The sequence below is a fragment of the Schistocerca gregaria genome, chromosome 5 (assembly GCF_023897955.1).
Source record: "Schistocerca gregaria isolate iqSchGreg1 chromosome 5, iqSchGreg1.2, whole genome shotgun sequence".
Lineage (NCBI taxonomy): Eukaryota > Metazoa > Arthropoda > Insecta > Orthoptera > Acrididae > Schistocerca > Schistocerca gregaria.
The window spans coordinates 574,850,069-574,870,734 of NC_064924.1; the positions used below are offsets into that span (position 1 = coordinate 574,850,069).

General features: G+C 46.9%; 14 non-coding genes across 14 annotated transcripts; all 14 read left to right on the forward strand.

The window, feature by feature from the left end:
• Window positions 1-8,125: 8,125 nt before the first annotated feature.
• Window positions 8,126-8,199, forward strand: Trnan-guu (transfer RNA asparagine (anticodon GUU)). The gene has a single exon. It is a non-coding gene; the product is annotated as a tRNA-Asn (tRNA).
• A 2,879-nt stretch (window positions 8,200-11,078) lies between these two features.
• On the forward strand, window positions 11,079-11,152 carry Trnan-guu (transfer RNA asparagine (anticodon GUU)). The gene has a single exon. It is a non-coding gene; the product is annotated as a tRNA-Asn (tRNA).
• Window positions 11,153-12,034: 882 nt separating this feature from the next.
• Window positions 12,035-12,106, forward strand: Trnat-cgu (transfer RNA threonine (anticodon CGU)). Its single transcript has one exon. It is a non-coding gene; the product is annotated as a tRNA-Thr (tRNA).
• Window positions 12,107-13,202: 1,096 nt separating this feature from the next.
• On the forward strand, window positions 13,203-13,274 carry Trnat-cgu (transfer RNA threonine (anticodon CGU)). Its single transcript has one exon. It is a non-coding gene; the product is annotated as a tRNA-Thr (tRNA).
• Window positions 13,275-13,607: 333 nt separating this feature from the next.
• Trnan-guu (transfer RNA asparagine (anticodon GUU)) lies at window positions 13,608-13,681 on the forward strand. The gene has a single exon. It is a non-coding gene; the product is annotated as a tRNA-Asn (tRNA).
• Window positions 13,682-14,680: 999 nt separating this feature from the next.
• On the forward strand, window positions 14,681-14,752 carry Trnat-cgu (transfer RNA threonine (anticodon CGU)). The gene has a single exon. It is a non-coding gene; the product is annotated as a tRNA-Thr (tRNA).
• Window positions 14,753-15,084: 332 nt separating this feature from the next.
• Trnan-guu (transfer RNA asparagine (anticodon GUU)) lies at window positions 15,085-15,158 on the forward strand. The gene has a single exon. It is a non-coding gene; the product is annotated as a tRNA-Asn (tRNA).
• Window positions 15,159-16,156: 998 nt separating this feature from the next.
• On the forward strand, window positions 16,157-16,228 carry Trnat-cgu (transfer RNA threonine (anticodon CGU)). The gene has a single exon. It is a non-coding gene; the product is annotated as a tRNA-Thr (tRNA).
• Window positions 16,229-16,560: 332 nt separating this feature from the next.
• Window positions 16,561-16,634, forward strand: Trnan-guu (transfer RNA asparagine (anticodon GUU)). Its single transcript has one exon. It is a non-coding gene; the product is annotated as a tRNA-Asn (tRNA).
• A 999-nt stretch (window positions 16,635-17,633) lies between these two features.
• Trnat-cgu (transfer RNA threonine (anticodon CGU)) lies at window positions 17,634-17,705 on the forward strand. The gene has a single exon. It is a non-coding gene; the product is annotated as a tRNA-Thr (tRNA).
• A 332-nt stretch (window positions 17,706-18,037) lies between these two features.
• Trnan-guu (transfer RNA asparagine (anticodon GUU)) lies at window positions 18,038-18,111 on the forward strand. Its single transcript has one exon. It is a non-coding gene; the product is annotated as a tRNA-Asn (tRNA).
• Window positions 18,112-19,111: 1,000 nt separating this feature from the next.
• Window positions 19,112-19,183, forward strand: Trnat-cgu (transfer RNA threonine (anticodon CGU)). The gene has a single exon. It is a non-coding gene; the product is annotated as a tRNA-Thr (tRNA).
• Window positions 19,184-19,515: 332 nt separating this feature from the next.
• On the forward strand, window positions 19,516-19,589 carry Trnan-guu (transfer RNA asparagine (anticodon GUU)). The gene has a single exon. It is a non-coding gene; the product is annotated as a tRNA-Asn (tRNA).
• Window positions 19,590-20,588: 999 nt separating this feature from the next.
• Window positions 20,589-20,660, forward strand: Trnat-cgu (transfer RNA threonine (anticodon CGU)). Its single transcript has one exon. It is a non-coding gene; the product is annotated as a tRNA-Thr (tRNA).
• Window positions 20,661-20,666: the final 6 nt, after the last annotated feature.

Sequence of the window (20,666 nt, forward strand, 5' to 3'; positions counted from 1 at the left end):
CCATTGCACACCAAATGCAAGCAGCGTTTGGTTGTTTTGTCAGCAGAGGTCAGATATTTAAGGTTTCATATGATACCTTGACGCTACCGACACGCAATAGAGGGCTACAACTGACAGACATCTACCTTAAAGCGCAAGCGCTATACGTTAGCAAAACTTATAAACAGTGGCAACGATCACCGCGGATCTTAGTGGCTCATCTCTTACGTGAAATCACCCCAGTCAGCAGAGATCCACCAATCGATGTGCATCACATCTCCCACGAGCTGTACCACTATAAACATTTTCTGGTGGAATACAGCTATGTACGCCATAGAATACCGGAGAAGGACATATATCGGGTTAAGGAGGTTTACAACACCTTGCTGGAAGGAAAATTGCGCAATCGAATAGAAAACAAGTTTCGACATTATAATTGGAAAAACATATGGGACAACATATCTGACCCCCATCTACCATCCAATGTGCGATCGACGTGGTACCTCGCAGTCAATAGAAAAATCCCAACCAACTCCAAACTGCACGCGATACGTCTGGCACACACACCAAACTGTTCCAGCTGCAATGTCGGCGACACTGCAGAACATCGCTTCGTCTGTGAAGATGTGAAAAACGTGTGGAATCTCTTCAGGCAAAAACTAGCACATGTGCTACGTACGTCACCTAACACAATTTCACCGACACACGTCCTTCTGCCCGATGACGTGCCGTATCCTAACACTAAAAGAAGGTCAGCCAACTGGCTCAAAGGACTGACAGTCCATTACATCTCAACGGCTATGACGAAAAGTGAAGCAGATTATTGGATGTACCTGATGACAGAACATCAAAAGCTCGAACGACAAATGAAATACAAAGACAACTACGCAAATTTCTTGAACCGAACATTGTCTCACCGACAGAGCTGAAGAACGATCAAACGACATGTTGTTCAACCTCAGAATTCCTTTTTTTTTCCTTTATGAAATTATCTATTAAGCTTCTCATTCACTTTACGCCAACAAGGTGGCTATTTCGTTTACACTTCGCCCTCGTGTCGCAGCACTAATAGGTTGCTGACACACCCATGAGAAGCCATCAGGCTGAAGTAAGCCTGGCTATAATATAAAAATCGCTCCCACAGAATGATGGAAGAATGTAGCGGAACTATTTCCTTTCAATAACCCCAAAAGAAGGGATTTTATTTACTGGTATACATTTACTTCGTAAAAAAAGAAAAAAAAACAATAAAAAAATTAATAAAAAATAAATAAATTAAAAGAAAAAGTTGGTTAGAAAAAATAAAAAAATAAACAAAAATAAAGAATTAAAAAAAGTGGTAGAGCACTGGTTTCGTAAACCAGGAGTCGTGAGTTCGAACCTCACAGAAAGCATCCATTTTTTTAACTTTCCTGTAACGTGCGGAGCTACCTCGAGCAATATCTATCACATAGCAGTACACTGAATGAAAGGGATGTTCTACAACCTATGACAAGTATTCTACCGGCTTAGGAGGTTTTCTGAATGCATAGGCAGAACAGCGGTTTCTATGCATTTTGTATAATGTCATGCTTGGCGATGTCATTCGTATATGAGCCTCGCTACAGTGTGCATGCACGTTATCCATGTGAAGAGGCATAAGCAGATGCTACCATTCTGCGAGATTCCTGCAGAATGTGTACGAATTGCGTTGATATACAGAGCACAAGTGAGCCAAAGTCAACGCCTCTGTGGCGCAATCGGCTAGCGCGTTCGGCTGTTAACCGAAAGGTTGGTGGTTTCAGCCCACCTGGTGGAGAAATCTTTTTAACAGTCACCGAGGTGAGGACATACGTCAACTTTGTTAGAGATGCACAGGTAGTGTGGCAATTTGGCTGCGAAGGAGTGATGCCACAGATGCTTATACACATTCAGGCAGGTGGCACTGTAGGTAAAAACATGGCCCTACACAGACGTTCTACTGTTTTCCTATTTATTCACCATATGTGACACTGCATTCGAGCGACGCCTACCACAAAAGACGTTTCATTTACATTCAATTTCAGCGTATACGTCGCGAGTGCCATATGACAGGGCCTGTCTCTCGAGGTCGATTTGTATTTTGTGTCTCTTAAGTGTCGGTCTGCAGTAGGCCGCTGTTGGCCGAGCGACGTGCAGTCGCCTTACATGAAGCCCCATGGGCAACGCCAGTGCCACTGTGAACAACAGCAAACTGTAGCCAGAGAGAGGAGCCGAAAGGCGCATTTCGCAGTCGAGCCACGCTATCCCACAAGCTGTGCACTAGGACAAGAAATTGCAGACCGCAAACTTTTGGTGGCCAGACGGTCGTCGCCGAAAGTAAGGGCGAAACAGTCGAGAGATTTGGAGAACGGCAATGTGGACACTCCCAGCAGCAGCAGTGCGCCAAATCAATTATCTGGGCGAGGGCTGCAAGATTCAGTATGATGAAGTGAGAATTCGGGGATAGCTCGCAAATGCAAAGCTGCCGTCTTCTTAGCTCAGTGGCATTCCGCCGCCAGCGGCCGTGCTGTGCTGACGTGAGGTGCGGCTGTTGCGGTGTGTACATCGTCGCTGCGAGCGGCCGGCGCTGTGTGGTGAGTGCGCGCTTTCTGCGTTAGTCATAGTTCACGATCACATTTTTAGATTGACATAATGGATCAGACAACGCGACGCGATACTTGATTTTCGATCCGAACTACGCCCGACCGAAATCTTACGAAGTTGAGGCATTTATCGAAGAAACTTTTCAGATCAAAGTGGATGAATTGATTGGAATACACCTGTCGATTGTCAGTCCGACTATGTTCCTTAAGTTATCCAGTTCTGACAAGTGCGACCAAATTGTAGAAGCATGTGGTGGGGTGGCAAAATTCAAACATTCAGACGGACACATAGGGCAGGTCACCGTTTCGCGTGCCGGAATGGGAATACGAACGGTTCGAATCTTTGAGCTCCCCTTTGAAATAACGCCCGAGGAGATTAACAACAAACTGAGAGACTATGGCGCCATTATCAGCAATGTCGCCGAAAAATGGTCTAGCTTGCACAAGTATCCAGTATTAAATGGAGTCAGGCAAGTTAAGATTGACATGCTGAAACATATCCCGTCGTATCTCTGGATTGGTGGATATAGAGCGATCATCATTTACGATGGTCAGCCGAGAACCTGCTCGGGCTGTGGTTCTACGCAACACGTCCACGCGCAGTGTGTTCAACGGCGTGTGACGCAACTGCCGGCTGGGGAGCGGGACCCGCCTAGTCAAATGGCCACGCTACCCGTGACGTACGCCGCCGCACTACGCAGTGACGTCGCCCCAGACATGTGTATCGACACGGCGGTAGTTGCTTATGCCGACGTTCCCGATGGTAGCGTAGCCATGGATACTAGCGGCACAGAAGCTACAGGTCCAGCACACTCACAAGACGAGGAAACTGACAGGCGTGGAGAACAACACCAGGCTAAGACGGCAGAAGAAGGCATGTGCAAATCACTCGAAGAAGTCGGGCAACACAAAGAAGATACGGTTGTCACGTCGGAGGATAATGACCAGCAGCCTACAACTGTTTCACCAAAGAAACGGAAGAAACGTCGAATAGCCCGTCAGGGAGCAGCAGAAATCGCGCCAGTTCTGCGTGAAAAGGCGAAACAAATAGGCCAAGAACTAGCGGAGACGACACAGGCAACTCCTCCGGAAGATCGAACAATAAAAAAGAAGACTCGAAATGAGGACACTGACCCCGACCGTGGAATCCACATTCAAGACGGTACAGCTAGTCTGAAGGACCTTCCACCTGTACCCAACACGTACACGCGGGAAGTTACGTGCACGCGAGACTGGGCGGATGACATAGAGGAGCAAAGCCATGATGCAGAGATGGCTCACATAGCACAACGTTCAGGACGAACGGCACCCGACCGTCGACAGGATGTATCCACCCGGCAACAAACCACCATCAAAGATACTCGTGCGGCAGATGATGATGCCGACTTCTAAGTGGAGCAAGCATCCACTTCCCTTGGCAAACAGTACCCCACCTGACACGGTATAGTCGACATGACGTCTTTACAGGCGTACAGAATTGCAACCTTGAATATAAATAAAATTAGCAGCACCCTCAATCTGAGAAATCTCCAAGACTTTCTGTACGCTGCTGACATTGACATCTTAATGCTGCAAGAAGTAACGGCTATCCGTTTGGACGACATCACTGGCTACAACGCCGTCATCAATCCTGGCAATGACAATAGCCTCGGCAGAGCGATTATGACTAAAGAGGGGATCCTACTTACAGACGTGGCGCAACTGCCTAACAGTAGAGGTCTCGCTGTCACGATAAACAACACCAGGTTTATCAACATATATGCCCCGTCAGGAACCGGAAACAAGCGCCGCAGGGCCGAATTTTTCAAAGAGGACATCGCCCCCCTTTTCGCTGTGCGATTTGACCAAATAATTTTTGCGGGTGACTTTAATTGCGTGCCAAGTCCCAAAGATCAGACGCCAAATTTTAACAAATCTCTGGAGCTGGAGGACATCGTCAGAGACTTCCAACTGTTTGACACTTGGGAACTAAAACACGGTGATAGGCCAGGTTTCACCTATATCACCAGCCATTCTGCCAGTCGTATCGACAGAATTTACGCAACATCCAATTTAAGGAGACACGTTTTACAGTCCGAGCTATGGCCCACGATTTTCTCTGATCATATCGCGTACATATGTACGGTAAATTTAGAGAAACAAGGCACTTACAGGGCGAGAGGTCAGTGGAAGCTAAACGTTACTCATCTTTCGGATCCTGTATGTCACGCCGCCTTCCACACCACTTGGGCAGAATGTGAAAGGAAGTTCCACTTGTACTGCACGGCGCTGAATTGGTGGCTAAACTGCGCGAAGCCCGCAGTAATAAAGACAATGAAAACTTACTCCCGTGAAAAAGTCGCCTGGCGGAAGCGGACAGTAGACTTTTACTTCAGCTGTCTGAGAGACTTGTGCGTTCGTGATGCTACAGTCATAACAAATTATGGGCAAATCAACAGAATAAAAGCAAAATTGCTCAACCTGCAGAGACACCATCTAGAAGGCTGTAAAATACGAACGCGTTTGCAGAACGGTACACGAGAAGAAACAACATCGATGTACCACATTCTCCAAGAGAACAAAAGACAAAAACTTAAAATACTGACGGAACTCAAAACTTCAGACGGGAGACTCTTGACCGATCAAGCTGCAATACGAGACGAGATCCATCGACACTTTAGTGAATTGCTGGCCAATACACAGACAGATGAAACAGCGCAGCAAGCTCTCACTGCTAGGACGACAGAGCGACTCACTCCAGAAGAAGCTGATGTGCTCGCAGCGAGAATAACGGACGAAGACGTCGAAGATGCCATCTCGATCAGCCCAAAGAACAAATCACCGGGACCAGATGGGCTACCCGCTGAATTTTATCAAACTTTTCGCGAACAAATAATTGCTAAATTGACACTCGTATGCAATGAAATACTAAATGCGGACACTGACCTTCCGAAGGAATTCTGTGAAGGTACAGTGGTCTTAGTGCCCAAAACACCAGGAGGCAAAACCGTGGAGAATCTTCGACCCATAACACTTCTCAATAGTGATTATAAAATCTTCGCCCGAATCATGATGCAAAGGTTCAATTCTGTTATTCGTACAGTGACAGGTGCCTACCAGACAAGTGTGGGAAAGGACAGAACGATATTTCAGACCTTATACGACTACAGAGACATTATAGCGATATCGGAAGCCTGCAACATTCGCTGTGCTCTGATGTCGCTTGACTTTGAAAAAGCTTTTGATAAAGTTAATCATTCGTACCTGCTCCGGTGTATGACATCCATGCACTTCCCACAGAAAATTATAGCCTCCGTGAAAAACATACTGACGAATAGCACGTCAAGAATCAGTGTCAACGGACAACTCAGTCACCCGATCAATATTCAGAGTTCGGTAAGACAAGGTTGCCCAATGTCCATGACGCTTTTCGCGATTGCGCTTGAACCTCTCTTAGTATCTCTGACTCGGCAACTCCGTGGATTACATATACACGGACAGAAGATCATATGTCAAGCCTACGCGGACGATGTAGGGGTACTTGTGACTGACGAAATAGAGGTGGAAACAGTACTTGAAGTTGTGGCGACCTGCGAAATGGCGTCAGGAGCTAAACTCAACCGCAATAAATCTGGTATTATGAATCTTGGTCGGGGTATAGAGATCAGAGCCGCTGGAAGTATCAACACTGTGGAAAAAACCAAATGCCTTGGAATAGAATATACGAGTAATATCCGCCGCACGGCCGCTCTCAATTATCGAAAATTACTTGCCACCTTACGGGCAAGCATAAAACAACACAGCTTGCGTAATTTAAACGTAATACAAAAAGTGCAACTGGCCAATACATACATCACTTCCAAAGTCAACTATGTTGCTCAAGTGCTGCCTCTGCCACGAACCATTGCACACCAAATGCAGGCAGCGTTTGGTTATTTTGTCAGCAGAGGTCAGATATTTAAGGTTTCATATGATACCTTGACGCTACCGACACGCAATGGAGGGCTACAACTGACAGACATCTACCTTAAAGCGCAAGCGCTATACGTTAGCAAAACTTATAAACAGTGGCAACGATCACCGCGGACCTTACTGGCTCATCTCTTACGTGAAATCACCCCAGTCAGCAGAGATCCACCAATCGATGTGCATCACATCTCCCACGAGCTGTACCACTACAAACATTTTCTGGTGGAATACAGCTATGTACGCCATAGAATACCGGAGAAGGACATATATCGGGTTAAGGAGGTTTACAACACCTTGCTGGAAGGAAAATTGCGCAATCGAATAGAAAACAAGTTTCGACATTATAATTGGAAAAACAAATGGGACAACATATCTGACCCCCATCTACCATCCAATGTGCGATCGACGTGGTACCTCGCAGTCAATAGAAAAATCCCAACCAACTCCAAACTGCACGCGATACGTTTGGCACACACACCAAACTGTTCCAGCTGCAATGTCGTCGACAATGCAGAACATCGCTTCGTCTGTGAAGATGTGAAAGAAGTGTGGAATCTCTTCAGGCAAAAACTAGCACATGTGCTACGTACGTCACCTAACACAATTTCACCGACACACGTCCTTCTGCCTGATGAAGTGCCATATCCTAACACTAAAAGAAAGTCAGCCAACTGGCTCAAAGGACTGACAGTCCATTACATCTCAACGGCTATGACGAAAAGTGAAGCAGATTATTGGATGAACCTGATGACAGAACATCAAAAGCTCGAATGACAAAAGAAATACAAAGACAACTACGCAAATTTTTTGAACCGAACATTGTCTCACCGACAGAGCTGAAGAACGATCAAACGACATGTTGTTCAACCTCAGGATTCCTTTTTTTTTCCTTTATGAAATTATCTATTAAGCTTCTCATTCATTTTACGCCAACAAGGTGGCTATTTCGTTTATCCTTCGCCCTCGTGTCGCAGCACTAATAGGTTGCTGACACACACATGAGAAGCCATTAGGCTGAAGTAAGCCTGGCTCTCCTATAAAAATCGCTCCCACACAACGATGGAAGAATGTAACAGAACTATTTCCTTTCCATAACCCCAAAAGAAGGGATTTTATTTACTTGTATACATTTACTTCGTCACTCACCTATCTCATATGGGAAAAAAAATAAAAAAAATAAAAAAAAGATAAAAAAAATAAAAAAATGGTAGAGCACTGGTCTCGTAAACCAGGGGTCGTGAGTTCGAACCTCACAGAAGGCATCCATTTTTTTAACTTTCCTGGAACGTGCGGAGCTACCTCGAGCAATATCTATCAAATGGCAGTACACTGAATGAAAGGGAAGTTCTGCAACCTATGACAAGTATTCTACTGGCCTAGGAGGTTTTCTGAATGCATAGGCAGAACAGTGGTTTGTATGCATTTTGTAGTATAACGTCATGCTTGGCGATGTCATTCGTTTATGAGCCTCGCTACAGTGTGCATGCACGTTATCCATGTGAAGAGGCATAAGCAGATGCTACCATTCTGCGAGATTCCTGCAGGATGTGTACGAATTGCGTTGATATACAGAGCACAAGTGAGCCAAAGTCAACGCCTCTGTGGCGCAATCGGCTAGCGCGTTCGGCTGTTAACCGAAAGGTTGGTGGTTGGAGCTCACCCGGGGGCGAAATCGTTTTAACCGTCACCGAGGTGAGGACATACGTCAACTTTGTTAGAGATGCACAGCTAGTGTGGCAATTTGGCTGCGAAGGAGTGATGCCAAAGATGCTTATACACATTCAGGCAGGTGGCACTGTAGGTAAAAACATGGCCCTACAGAAACATTCGACTGTTTTCCTATTTATTCACCATATGTGACACTGCATTCGAACAACGCCCACTTCAAAAGACGTTTTATTTACATTCAATTTCAGCGTATACGTCGCGAGTGCCATATGACAGGGCCTGTCTCTCGATGTCGATTTGTATTTTGTGTCTCTTAAGTGTCGGTCTGCAATAGGCCGCTGTTGGCCGAGCGACGTGCAGTCGCCTATTTATTCACCATATGTGACACTGCATTCGAGCGACGCCCACTAGAAAAAACGTTTTATTTACATTCAATTTCAGCGTATACGTCGCGAGTGCCATATGACAGGGCCTGTCTCTCGATGTCGATTTGTATTTTGTGTCTCTTAAGTGTCGGTCTGCAGTAGTCCGCTGTTGGCCGAGCGACGTGCAGTCGCCTTACATGAAGCCCCATGGGCAACGCCAGTGCCACTGTGAACAACAGCAAACTGTAGCCAGAGAGAGGAGCCGAAAGGCGCATTTCGCAGTCGAGCCACGCTATCCCACAAGCTGTGCACTAGGACAAGAAATTGCAGACAGCAAACTTTTGGTGGCCAGACAAGGTTGCCCAATGTCCATGACGCTTTTCGCGATTGCGCTTGAACCTCTCTTAGTATCTCTGACTCGGCAACTCCGTGGATTACATATACACGGACAGAAGATCATATGTCAAGCCTACGCGGACGATGTAGGGGTACTTGTGACTGACGAAATAGAGGTGGAAACAGTACTTGAAGTTGTGGCGACCTGCGAAATGGCGTCAGGAGCTAAACTCAACCGCAATAAATCTGGTATTATGAATCTTGGTCGGGGTATAGAGATCAGAGCCGCTGGAAGTATCAACACTGTGGAAAAAACCAAATGCCTTGGAATAGAATATACGAGTAATATCCGCCGCACGGCCGCTCTCAATTATCGAAAATTACTTGCCACCTTACGGGCAAGCATAAAACAACACAGCTTGCGTAATTTAAACGTAATACAAAAAGTGCAACTGGCCAATACATACATCACTTCCAAAGTCAACTATGTTGCTCAAGTGCTGCCTCTGCCACGAACCATTGCACACCAAATGCAGGCAGCGTTTGGTTATTTTGTCAGCAGAGGTCAGATATTTAAGGTTTCATATGATACCTTGACGCTACCGACACGCAATGGAGGGCTACAACTGACAGACATCTACCTTAAAGCGCAAGCGCTATACGTTAGCAAAACTTATAAACAGTGGCAACGATCACCGCGGACCTTACTGGCTCATCTCTTACGTGAAATCACCCCAGTCAGCAGAGATCCACCAATCGATGTGCATCACATCTCCCACGAGCTGTACCACTACAAACATTTTCTGGTGGAATACAGCTATGTACGCCATAGAATACCGGAGAAGGACATATATCGGGTTAAGGAGGTTTACAACACCTTGCTGGAAGGAAAATTGCGCAATCGAATAGAAAACAAGTTTCGACATTATAATTGGAAAAACAAATGGGACAACATATCTGACCCCCATCTACCATCCAATGTGCGATCGACGTGGTACCTCGCAGTCAATAGAAAAATCCCAACCAACTCCAAACTGCACGCGATACGTTTGGCACACACACCAAACTGTTCCAGCTGCAATGTCGTCGACAATGCAGAACATCGCTTCGTCTGTGAAGATGTGAAAGAAGTGTGGAATCTCTTCAGGCAAAAACTAGCACATGTGCTACGTACGTCACCTAACACAATTTCACCGACACACGTCCTTCTGCCTGATGAAGTGCCATATCCTAACACTAAAAGAAAGTCAGCCAACTGGCTCAAAGGACTGACAGTCCATTACATCTCAACGGCTATGACGAAAAGTGAAGCAGATTATTGGATGAACCTGATGACAGAACATCAAAAGCTCGAATGACAAAAGAAATACAAAGACAACTACGCAAATTTTTTGAACCGAACATTGTCTCACCGACAGAGCTGAAGAACGATCAAACGACATGTTGTTCAACCTCAGGATTCCTTTTTTTTTCCTTTATGAAATTATCTATTAAGCTTCTCATTCATTTTACGCCAACAAGGTGGCTATTTCGTTTATCCTTCGCCCTCGTGTCGCAGCACTAATAGGTTGCTGACACACACATGAGAAGCCATTAGGCTGAAGTAAGCCTGGCTCTCCTATAAAAATCGCTCCCACACAACGATGGAAGAATGTAACAGAACTATTTCCTTTCCATAACCCCAAAAGAAGGGATTTTATTTACTTGTATACATTTACTTCGTCACTCACCTATCTCATATGGGAAAAAAAATAAAAAAAATAAAAAAAAGATAAAAAAAATAAAAAAATGGTAGAGCACTGGTCTCGTAAACCAGGGGTCGTGAGTTCGAACCTCACAGAAGGCATCCATTTTTTTAACTTTCCTGGAACGTGCGGAGCTACCTCGAGCAATATCTATCAAATGGCAGTACACTGAATGAAAGGGAAGTTCTGCAACCTATGACAAGTATTCTACTGGCCTAGGAGGTTTTCTGAATGCATAGGCAGAACAGTGGTTTGTATGCATTTTGTAGTATAACGTCATGCTTGGCGATGTCATTCGTTTATGAGCCTCGCTACAGTGTGCATGCACGTTATCCATGTGAAGAGGCATAAGCAGATGCTACCATTCTGCGAGATTCCTGCAGGATGTGTACGAATTGCGTTGATATACAGAGCACAAGTGAGCCAAAGTCAACGCCTCTGTGGCGCAATCGGCTAGCGCGTTCGGCTGTTAACCGAAAGGTTGGTGGTTGGAGCTCACCCGGGGGCGAAATCGTTTTAACCGTCACCGAGGTGAGGACATACGTCAACTTTGTTAGAGATGCACAGCTAGTGTGGCAATTTGGCTGCGAAGGAGTGATGCCAAAGATGCTTATACACATTCAGGCAGGTGGCACTGTAGGTAAAAACATGGCCCTACAGAAACATTCGACTGTTTTCCTATTTATTCACCATATGTGACACTGCATTCGAACAACGCCCACTTCAAAAGACGTTTTATTTACATTCAATTTCAGCGTATACGTCGCGAGTGCCATATGACAGGGCCTGTCTCTCGATGTCGATTTGTATTTTGTGTCTCTTAAGTGTCGGTCTGCAATAGGCCGCTGTTGGCCGAGCGACGTGCAGTCGCCTATTTATTCACCATATGTGACACTGCATTCGAGCGACGCCCACTAGAAAAAACGTTTTATTTACATTCAATTTCAGCGTATACGTCGCGAGTGCCATATGACAGGGCCTGTCTCTCGATGTCGATTTGTATTTTGTGTCTCTTAAGTGTCGGTCTGCAGTAGTCCGCTGTTGGCCGAGCGACGTGCAGTCGCCTTACATGAAGCCCCATGGGCAACGCCAGTGCCACTGTGAACAACAGCAAACTGTAGCCAGAGAGAGGAGCCGAAAGGCGCATTTCGCAGTCGAGCCACGCTATCCCACAAGCTGTGCACTAGGACAAGAAATTGCAGACAGCAAACTTTTGGTGGCCAGACGGTCGTCGCCGAACGTAAGGGCGAAACAGTAGAGAGATTTGGAGAACGGCAATGTGGACACTCCCAGCAGCAGCAGTGCGCCAAATCAATTATCTGGTCGAGGGCTGCAAGATTCAGTACGATGATGTGAGAATTCGGTGATACCTCACAAATGCAAAGTTGCCGTCTTCTTAGCTCAGTGGTAGAGCACTGGTCTCGTAAACCAGGTGTTGTGAGTTCGAACCTCACAGAAGGCAACGATTTTTTTAACTATCCTGCAACGTGCCTAGCTACCTCGAGTAATATCTATCAAATGGCAGTACACTGAATGAAAGGGAAGTTCTGCAACCTATGACAAGTATTCTACTGGCCTAGGAGGTTTTCTGAATGCATAGGCAGCACAGTGGTTTGAGTGCATTTTGTAGTGTAATGTCATGCTTGGCGATGTCATTCGTTTATGAGCCTCGCTACAGTGTGCATGCACGTTATCCATGTGAAGAGGCATAAGCAGATGCTACCATTCTGCGAGATTCCTGCAGAATGTGTACGAATTGCGTTGATATACAGAGCACAAGTGAGCCAAAGTCAACGCCTCTGTTGCGCAATTGGCTAGCGCGTTCGCCTGTTAACCGAAAGGTTGGTGGTTCGAGCCCGGCCGGGGGCGAAATCGTTTTAACCGTCACCGAGGTGAGGACATACGTCAACTTTGTTAGAGATGCACAGCTAGTGTGGCAATTTGACTGCGAAGGACTGATGCCAAAGATGCTTATACACATTCAGGCAGGTGGCACTGTAGGTATAAACATGGCCCTACAGAAACATTCGACTGTTTTCCTATTTATTCACCATATGTGACACTGCATTCGAACAACGCCCACTTCAAAAGACGTTTTATTTACATTCAATTTCAGCGTATACGTCGCGAGTGCCATATGACAGGGCCTGTCTCTCGATGTCGATTTGTATTTTGTGTCTCTTAAGTGTCGGTCTGCAGTAGTCCGCTGTTGGCCGAGCGACGTGCAGTCGCCTTACATGAAGCCCCATGGGCAACGCCAGTGCCACTGTGAACAACAGCAAACTGTAGCCAGAGAGAGGAGCCGAAAGGCGCATTTCGCAGTCGAGCCACGCTATCCCACAAGCTGTGCACTAGGACAAGAAATTGCAGACCGCAAACTTTTGGTGGCCAGACGGTCGTCGCCGAACGTAAGGGCGAAATAGTCGTTAGATTTGGAGAACGGCAATGTGGACACTCCCAGCAGCAGCAGTGCGTCAAATCAATTATCTGGTCGAGGGCTGCAAGATTCAGTATGATGAAGTGAGAATTCGGGGATACCTCGCAAATGCAAAGCTATCGTGTCCTTAGCTCGGTGGTAGAGCAATGGTCTCGTAAACCATGGGTCGTGAGTTCGAACCTCACAGAAGGCATCAATTTTTTTAACTTTCCTGGAACGTGCGGAGCTACCTCGAGCAATATCTATCAAATGGCAGTACACTGAATGAAAGGGAAGTTCTGCAACCTATAACAAGTATTCTACTGGCCTAGGAGGTTTTCTGAATGCATAGGCAGCACAGTGGTTTGAGTGCATTTTGTAGTGTAATGTCATGCTTGGCGATGTCATTCGTTTATGAGCCTCGCTACAGTGTGCATGCACGTTATCCATGTGAAGAGGCATAAGCAGATGCTACCATTCTGCGAGATTCCTGCAGAATGTGTACGAATTGCGTTGATATACAGAGCACAAGTGATCCAAGGTCAACGCCTCTGTGGCGCAATTGGCTAGCGCGTTCGCCTGTTAACCGAAAGGTTGGTGGTTCGAGCCCACCCGGGGGCGAAATCGTTTTAACCGTCACCGAGGTGAGGACATACGTCAATTTTGTTAGAGATGCACAGCTAGTGTGGCAATTTGGCTGCGAGGGAGTGATGCCAAAGATGCTTATACACATTCAGGCAGGTGGCACTGTAGGTAAAAACATGGCCCTACACAGACGTTCTACTGTTTTCCGTTTTATTCGCCATGTGTGACACTGCAGTAGAGCGACGCCCACTACAAAAGACGTATTATTTACATTCAATTTCAGCGTACACGTCGCGAGTGCCATATGACAGGGCATGTCTCTCGATGTCGATTTGTATTTTGTGTCTCTTAAGTGTCGGTCTGCAGTAGGCCGCTGTTGGCCGAGCGACGTGCAGTCGCCTTACATGAAGCCCCATGGGCAACGTCATTGCCACGGTGGACAACAGCAAACTGTAGCCAGAGAGAGGAGCCGAAAGGCGAATTTCTCAGTCGAGCCACGCTATCCCACAAGCTGTGCACTAGGTCAAGATCTTGCAGTCCGCAAACTTTTGGTGGCCAGACGGTCGTCGTCGATCGTAAGGGCGAAACAGTCGAGAGATTTGGAAAACGGCAATGTGGACACCCCCAGCAGCGGCTGTGCGCCAAGTCCGTTATGTGGTCGAGGGCTGCAAGATTCAGTATGATGAAGTTGGAATTCGGGGATAGCTTACAAATGCAAAGCCGCCTCCTTCTTAGCTAAGGGTAGAGCACTGGTCTCGTAAACCTGGGGTCGTGAGTTCGTACCTCACAGAAAGCATCCATTTTTTTAACCTTCCTGCAACGAGCGGAGCTACCTCGAGCAGCATCTAACACATGGCAGTACACTGAATGTAACGGATGTTCTACAACCTATGACAAGTATTCTACTGGCCTAGGATTTTTTCCGAATGCATTGTCAGAACAGTGGATTGTATGTATTTTGTAGTATAATGAGGGCTGCATGATTCAGTATGATGAAGTGAGAATTCGGGGATAGATCGCAAATACAAAGCTGACGCCTTCTTAGCTCAGTGGAAGAGCACTGGTCTCGTAAACCAGGGGTCGTGAGTTCGAACCTCACAGAAGGCATCCATCTTTTTAACCTTCCTGCATCGAGCGGAGCTACCTCGAGCAGCATCTAACACATAGCAGTACACTGAAAGTAACGGATGTTCTACAACCTATGACAAGTATTCTACTGGCCTAGGAGGTTTTCTGAATGCATTGGTAGAACAGTGGATTGTATGCATTTTGTAGTATAATGTCATGCTTGGCGATGTCATTCGTTTATGAGCCTCGCTACAGTGTACATACACGTTATCCATGTGAAGAGGCATAACCAGATGCTAGCATTCTGCGTGATTCCTGCTGAAGATGTACGAATTTGGTTATTATACAGAGCAAAGTGAGCAAAAGTCACGGCCTCCGTGGCGCAATTAGCTAGCGCGTTCGGCTGTTAACCGAAAGGTTGGTGGTTCGAGCCCACCCGGGGGCGAAATCGTTTTAACCGTCACCCAGGTGAGGACATACGTCAACTTTGTTACAGATACACAGCTAGTGTGGCAATTTAGCTGCGAAGGAGTGATGTCACAGATGTTACACACATTCAGCCAGGTGACACTGTAGGTAAAAACATGGCCCAACACAGACGTTCTACTGTTTTCCGTTTTATTCGCCATGTGTGACACTGCAGTAGAGAGACGCCCACTACAAAAGACGTATTATTTACATTCAATTTCAGCGTACACGTCGCGAGTGCCATATGACAGGGCCTGTCTCTCGATGTCGATTTGTATTTTGTGCCTCTTAAGTGTCGGTCTGCAGTAGGCCGCTGTTGGCCGAGCGACGTGCAGTCGCCTTACATGAAGCCCCATGGGCAACGTCATTGCCACGGTGGACAACACCAAACTGTAGCCAGAGAGAGGAGCCGAAAGGCGCATTTCTCAGTCGAGCCACGCTATCCCACAAGCTGTGCACTAGGTCAAGATCTTGCAGTCCGCAAACTTTTGGTGGCCAGACGGTCGTCGTCGATCGTAAGGGCGAAACAGTCGAGAGATCTGGAAAACGGCAATGTGGACACCCACAGCAGCGGCTGTGCGCCAAGTCCGTTATGTGGTCGAGGGCTGCAAGATTCAGTATGATGAAGTGAGAATTCGGGTATAGCTTACAAATGCAAAGCTGCCTCCTTCTTAGCTAAGGGTAGAGCACTGGTCTCGTAAACCTGGGGTCGTGAGTTCGTACCTCACAGAAAGCATCCATTTTTTTAACCTTCCTGCAACGAGCGGAGCTACCTCGAGCAGCATCTAACACATGGCAGTACACTGAATGTAACGGATGTTCTACAACCTATGACAACTATTCTACTGGCCTAGGATTTTTTCTGAATGCATTGTCAGAACAGTGGATTGTATGTATTTTGTAGTATAATGAGGGCTGCATGATTCAGTATGATGAAGTGAGAATTCGGGGATAGCTCGCAAATACAAAGCTGCCGCCTTCTTAGCTCAGTGGTAGAGCACTGGTCTCGTGAACCAGGGGTCGTGAGTTCGAACCTCACAGAAGGCATCCATTTTTTTAACCTTCCTGCATCGAGCGGAGCTACCTCGAGCAGCATCTAACACATGGCAGTACACTGAAAGTAACGGATGTTCTACAACCTATGACAAGTATTCTACTGGCCTAGGAGGTTTTCTGAATGCATTGGTAGAACAGTGGATTGTATGCATTTTGTAGTATAATGTCATGCTTGGCGATGTCATTCGTTTATGAGCCTCACTACAGTGTACATACACGTTATCCATGTGAAGAGGCATAAGCAGATGCTAGCATTCTGAGTGATTCCTGCTGAAGATGTACGAATTTGGTTATTATACAGAGCATCGTGAGCAAAAGTCACGGCCTCTGTGGTGCAATTGGCTAGCGCGTTCGGCTGTTAACCGAAAGGTTCGTGGTTCGAGCCCACCCGGGGGCGAAATCGTTTTAACCGTCACCCAGGTGAGGACATACGTCAACTTTGTTAGAGATACACAGCTAGTGTGGCAATTTGGCTGCGAAGGAGTGATGCCACAGATGCTTATACACATTCAGCCAGGTGACACTGTAGGTAAAAACATGGCCCTACACAGACGTTCTACTGTTTTCCGTTTTATTCGCCATGTGTGACACTGCAGAAGAGCGACGCCCACTACAAAAGACGTATTATTTACATTCAATTTCAGCGTACACGTCGCGAGTGCCATATGACAGGGCCTGTCTCTCGATGTCGATTTGTATTTTGTGCCTCTTAAGTGTCGGTCTGCAGTAGGCCGCTGTTGGCCGAGCGACGTGCAGTCGCCTTACATGAAGCCCCATGGGCAACGTCATTGCCACGGTGGACAACAGCAAACTGTAGCCAGAGAGAGGAGCCGAAAGGCGCATTTCTCAGTCGAGCCACGCTATCCCACAAGCTGTGCACTAGGTCAAGATCTTGCAGTCCGCAAACTTTTGGTGGCCAGACGGTCGTCGTCGATCGTAAGGGCGAAACAGTCGAGAGATTTGGAAAACGGCAATGTGGACACCCCCAGCAGCGGCTGTGCGCCAAGTCCGTTATGTGGTCGAGGGCTGCAAGATTCAGTATGATGAAGTGAGAATTCGGGTATAGCTTACAAATGCAAAGCTGCCTCCTTCTTAGCTAAGGGTAGAGCACTGGTCTCGTAAACCTGGGGTCGTGAGTTCGTACCTCACAGAAAGCATCCATTTTTTTAACCTTCCTGCAACGAGCGGAGCTACCTCGAGCAGCATCTAACACATGGCAGTACACTGAATGTAACGGATGTTCTACAACCTATGACAAGTATTCTACTGGCCTAGGATTTTTTCTGAATGCATTGTCAGAACAGTGGATTGTATGTATTTTGTAGTATAATGAGGGCTGCATGATTCAGTATGATGAAGTGAGAATTCGGGGATAGCTCGCAAATACAAAGCTGCCGCCTTCTTAGCTCAGTGGTAGAGCACTGGTCTCGTGAATCAGGGGTCGTGAGTTCGAACCTCACAGAAGGCATCCATTTTTTTAACCTTCCTGCATCGAGCGGAGCTACCTCGAGCAGCATCTAACACATGGCAGTACACTGAAAGTAACGGATGTTCTACAACCTATGACAAGTATTCTACTGGCCTAGGAGGTTTTCTGAATGCATTGGTAGAACAGTGGATTGTATGCATTTTGTAGTATAATGTCATGCTTGGCGATGTCATTCGTTTATGAGCCTCACTACAGTGTACATACACGTTATCCATGTGAAGAGGCATAAGCAGATGCTAGCACTCTGCGTGATTCCTGCTGAAGATGTACGAATTTGGTTATTATACAGAGCAAAGTGAGCAAAAGTCACGGCCTCCGTGGCGCAATTGGCTAGCGCGTTCGGCTGTTAACCGAAAGGTTGGTGGTTCGAGCCCACCCGGGGGCGAAATCGTTTTAACCGTCACCCAGGTGAGGACATACGTCAACTTTGTTAGAGATACACAGCTAGTGTGGCAATTTGGCTGCGAAGGAGTGATGCCACAGATGCTTATACACATTCAGCCAGGTGACACTGTAGGTAAAAACATGGCCCTACACAGACGTTCTACTGTTTTCCGTTTTATTCGCCATGTGTGACACTGCAGTAGAGCGACGCCCACTACAAAAGACGTATTATTTACATTCCATTTCAGCGTACACGTCTGCGAGTGCCATATGACAGGGCCTGTCTCTCGATGTCGATTTGTATTTTGTGCCTCTTAAGTGTCGGTCTGCAGTAGGCCGCTGTTGGCCGAGCGACGTGCAGTCGCCTTACATGAAGCCCCATGGGCAACGTCATTGCCACGGTGGACAACAGCAAACTGTAGCCAGAGAGAGGAGCCGAAAGGCGCATTTCTCAGTCGAGCCACGCTATCCCACAAGCTGTGCACTAGGTCAAGATCTTGCAGTCCGCAAACTTTTGGTGGCCAGACGGTCGTCGTCGATCGTAAGGGCGAAACAGTCGAGAGATTTGGAAAACGGCAATGTGGACACCCCCAGCAGCGGCTGTGCGCCAAGTCCGTTATGTGGTCGAGGGCTGCAAGATTCAGTATGATGAAGTGAGAATTCGGGTATAGCTTACAAATGCAAAGCTGCCTCCTTCTTAGCTAAGGGTAGAGCACTGGTCTCGTAAACCTGGGGTCGTGAGTTCGTACCTCACAGAAAGCATCCATTTTTTTAACCTTCCTGCAACGAGCGGAGCTACCTCGAGCAGCATCTAACACATGGCAGTACACTGAATGTAACGGATGTTCTACAACCTATGACAACTATTCTACTGGCCTAGGATTTTTTCTGAATGCATTGTCAGAACAGTGGATTGTATGTATTTTGTAGTATAATGAGGGCTGCATGATTCAGTATGATGAAGTGAGAAATCGGGGATAGCTCGCAAATACAAAGCTGCGGCCTTCTTAGCTCAGTGGTAGAGCACTGGTCTCGTGAACCAGGGGTCGTGAGTTCGAACCTCACAGAAGGCATCCATTTTTTTAACCTTCCTGCATCGAGCGGAGCTACCTCGAGCAGCATCTAACACATGGCAGTACACTGAAAGTAACGGATGTTCTACAACCTATGACAAGTATTCTACTGGCCTAGGAGGTTTTCTGAATGCATTGGTAGAACAGTGGATTGTATGCATTTTGTAGTATAATGTCATGCTTGGCGATGTCATTCGTTTATGAGCCTCACTACAGTGTACATACACGTTATCCATGTGAAGAGGCATAAGCAGATGCTAGCATTCTGAGTGATTCCTGCTGAAGATGTACGAATTTGGTTATTATACAGAGCATAGTGAACAAAAGTCACGGCCTCCGTGGCGCAATTGGCTAGCGCGTTCGGCTGTTAACCGAAAGGTTCGTGGTTCGAGCCCACCCGGGGGCGAAATCGTTTTAACCGTCACCCAGGTGAGGACATACGTCAACTTTGTTAGAGATACACAGCTAGTGTGGCAATTTGGCTGCGAAGGAGTGATGCCACAGATGCTTATACACATTCAGCCAGGTGACACTGTAGGTAAAAACATGGCCCTACACAGACGTTCTACTGTTTTCCGTTTTATTCGCCATGTGTGACACTGCAGAAGAGCGACGCCCACTACAAAAGACGTATTATTTACATTCAATTTCAGCGTACACGTCGCGAGTGCCATATGACAGGGCATGTCTCTCGATGTCGATTTGTATTTTGTGTCTCTTAAGTGTCGGTCTGCAGTAGGCCGCTGTTGGCCGAGCGACGTGCAGTCGCCTTACATGAAGCCCCATGGGCAACGTCATTGCCACGGTGGACAACAGCAAACTGTAGCCAGAGAGAGGAGCCGAAAGGCGAATTTCGCAGTCGAGCCACGCTATCCCACAAGCTGTGCACTAGGTCAAGATCTTGCAGTCCGCAAACTTTTGGTGGCCAGACGGTCGTCGTCGATCGTAAGGGCGAAACAGTCGAGAGATTTGGAAAACGGCAATGTGGACACCCCCAGCAGCGGCTGTGCGCCAAGTCCGTTATGTGGTCGAGGGCTGCAAGATTCAGTATGATGAAGTTGGAATTCGGGGATAGCTTACAAATGCAAAGCCGCCTCCTTCTTAGCTAAGGGTAGAGCACTGGTCTCGTAAACCTGGGGTCGTGAGTTCGTACCTCACAGAAAGCATCCATTTTTTTAACCTTCCTGCAACGAGCGGAGCTACCTCGAGCAGCATCTAACACATGGCAGTACACTGAATGTAACGGATGTTCTACAACCTATGACAAGTATTCTACTGGCCTAGGATTTTTTCTGAATGCATTGTCAGAACAGTGGATTGTATGTATTTTGTAGTATAATGAGGGCTGCATGATTCAGTATGATGAAGTGAGAATTCGGGGATAGATCACAAATACAAAGCTGACGCCTTCTTAGCTCAGTGGAAGAGCACTGGTCTCGTAAACCAGGGGTCGTGAGTTCGAACCTCACAGAAGGCATCCATC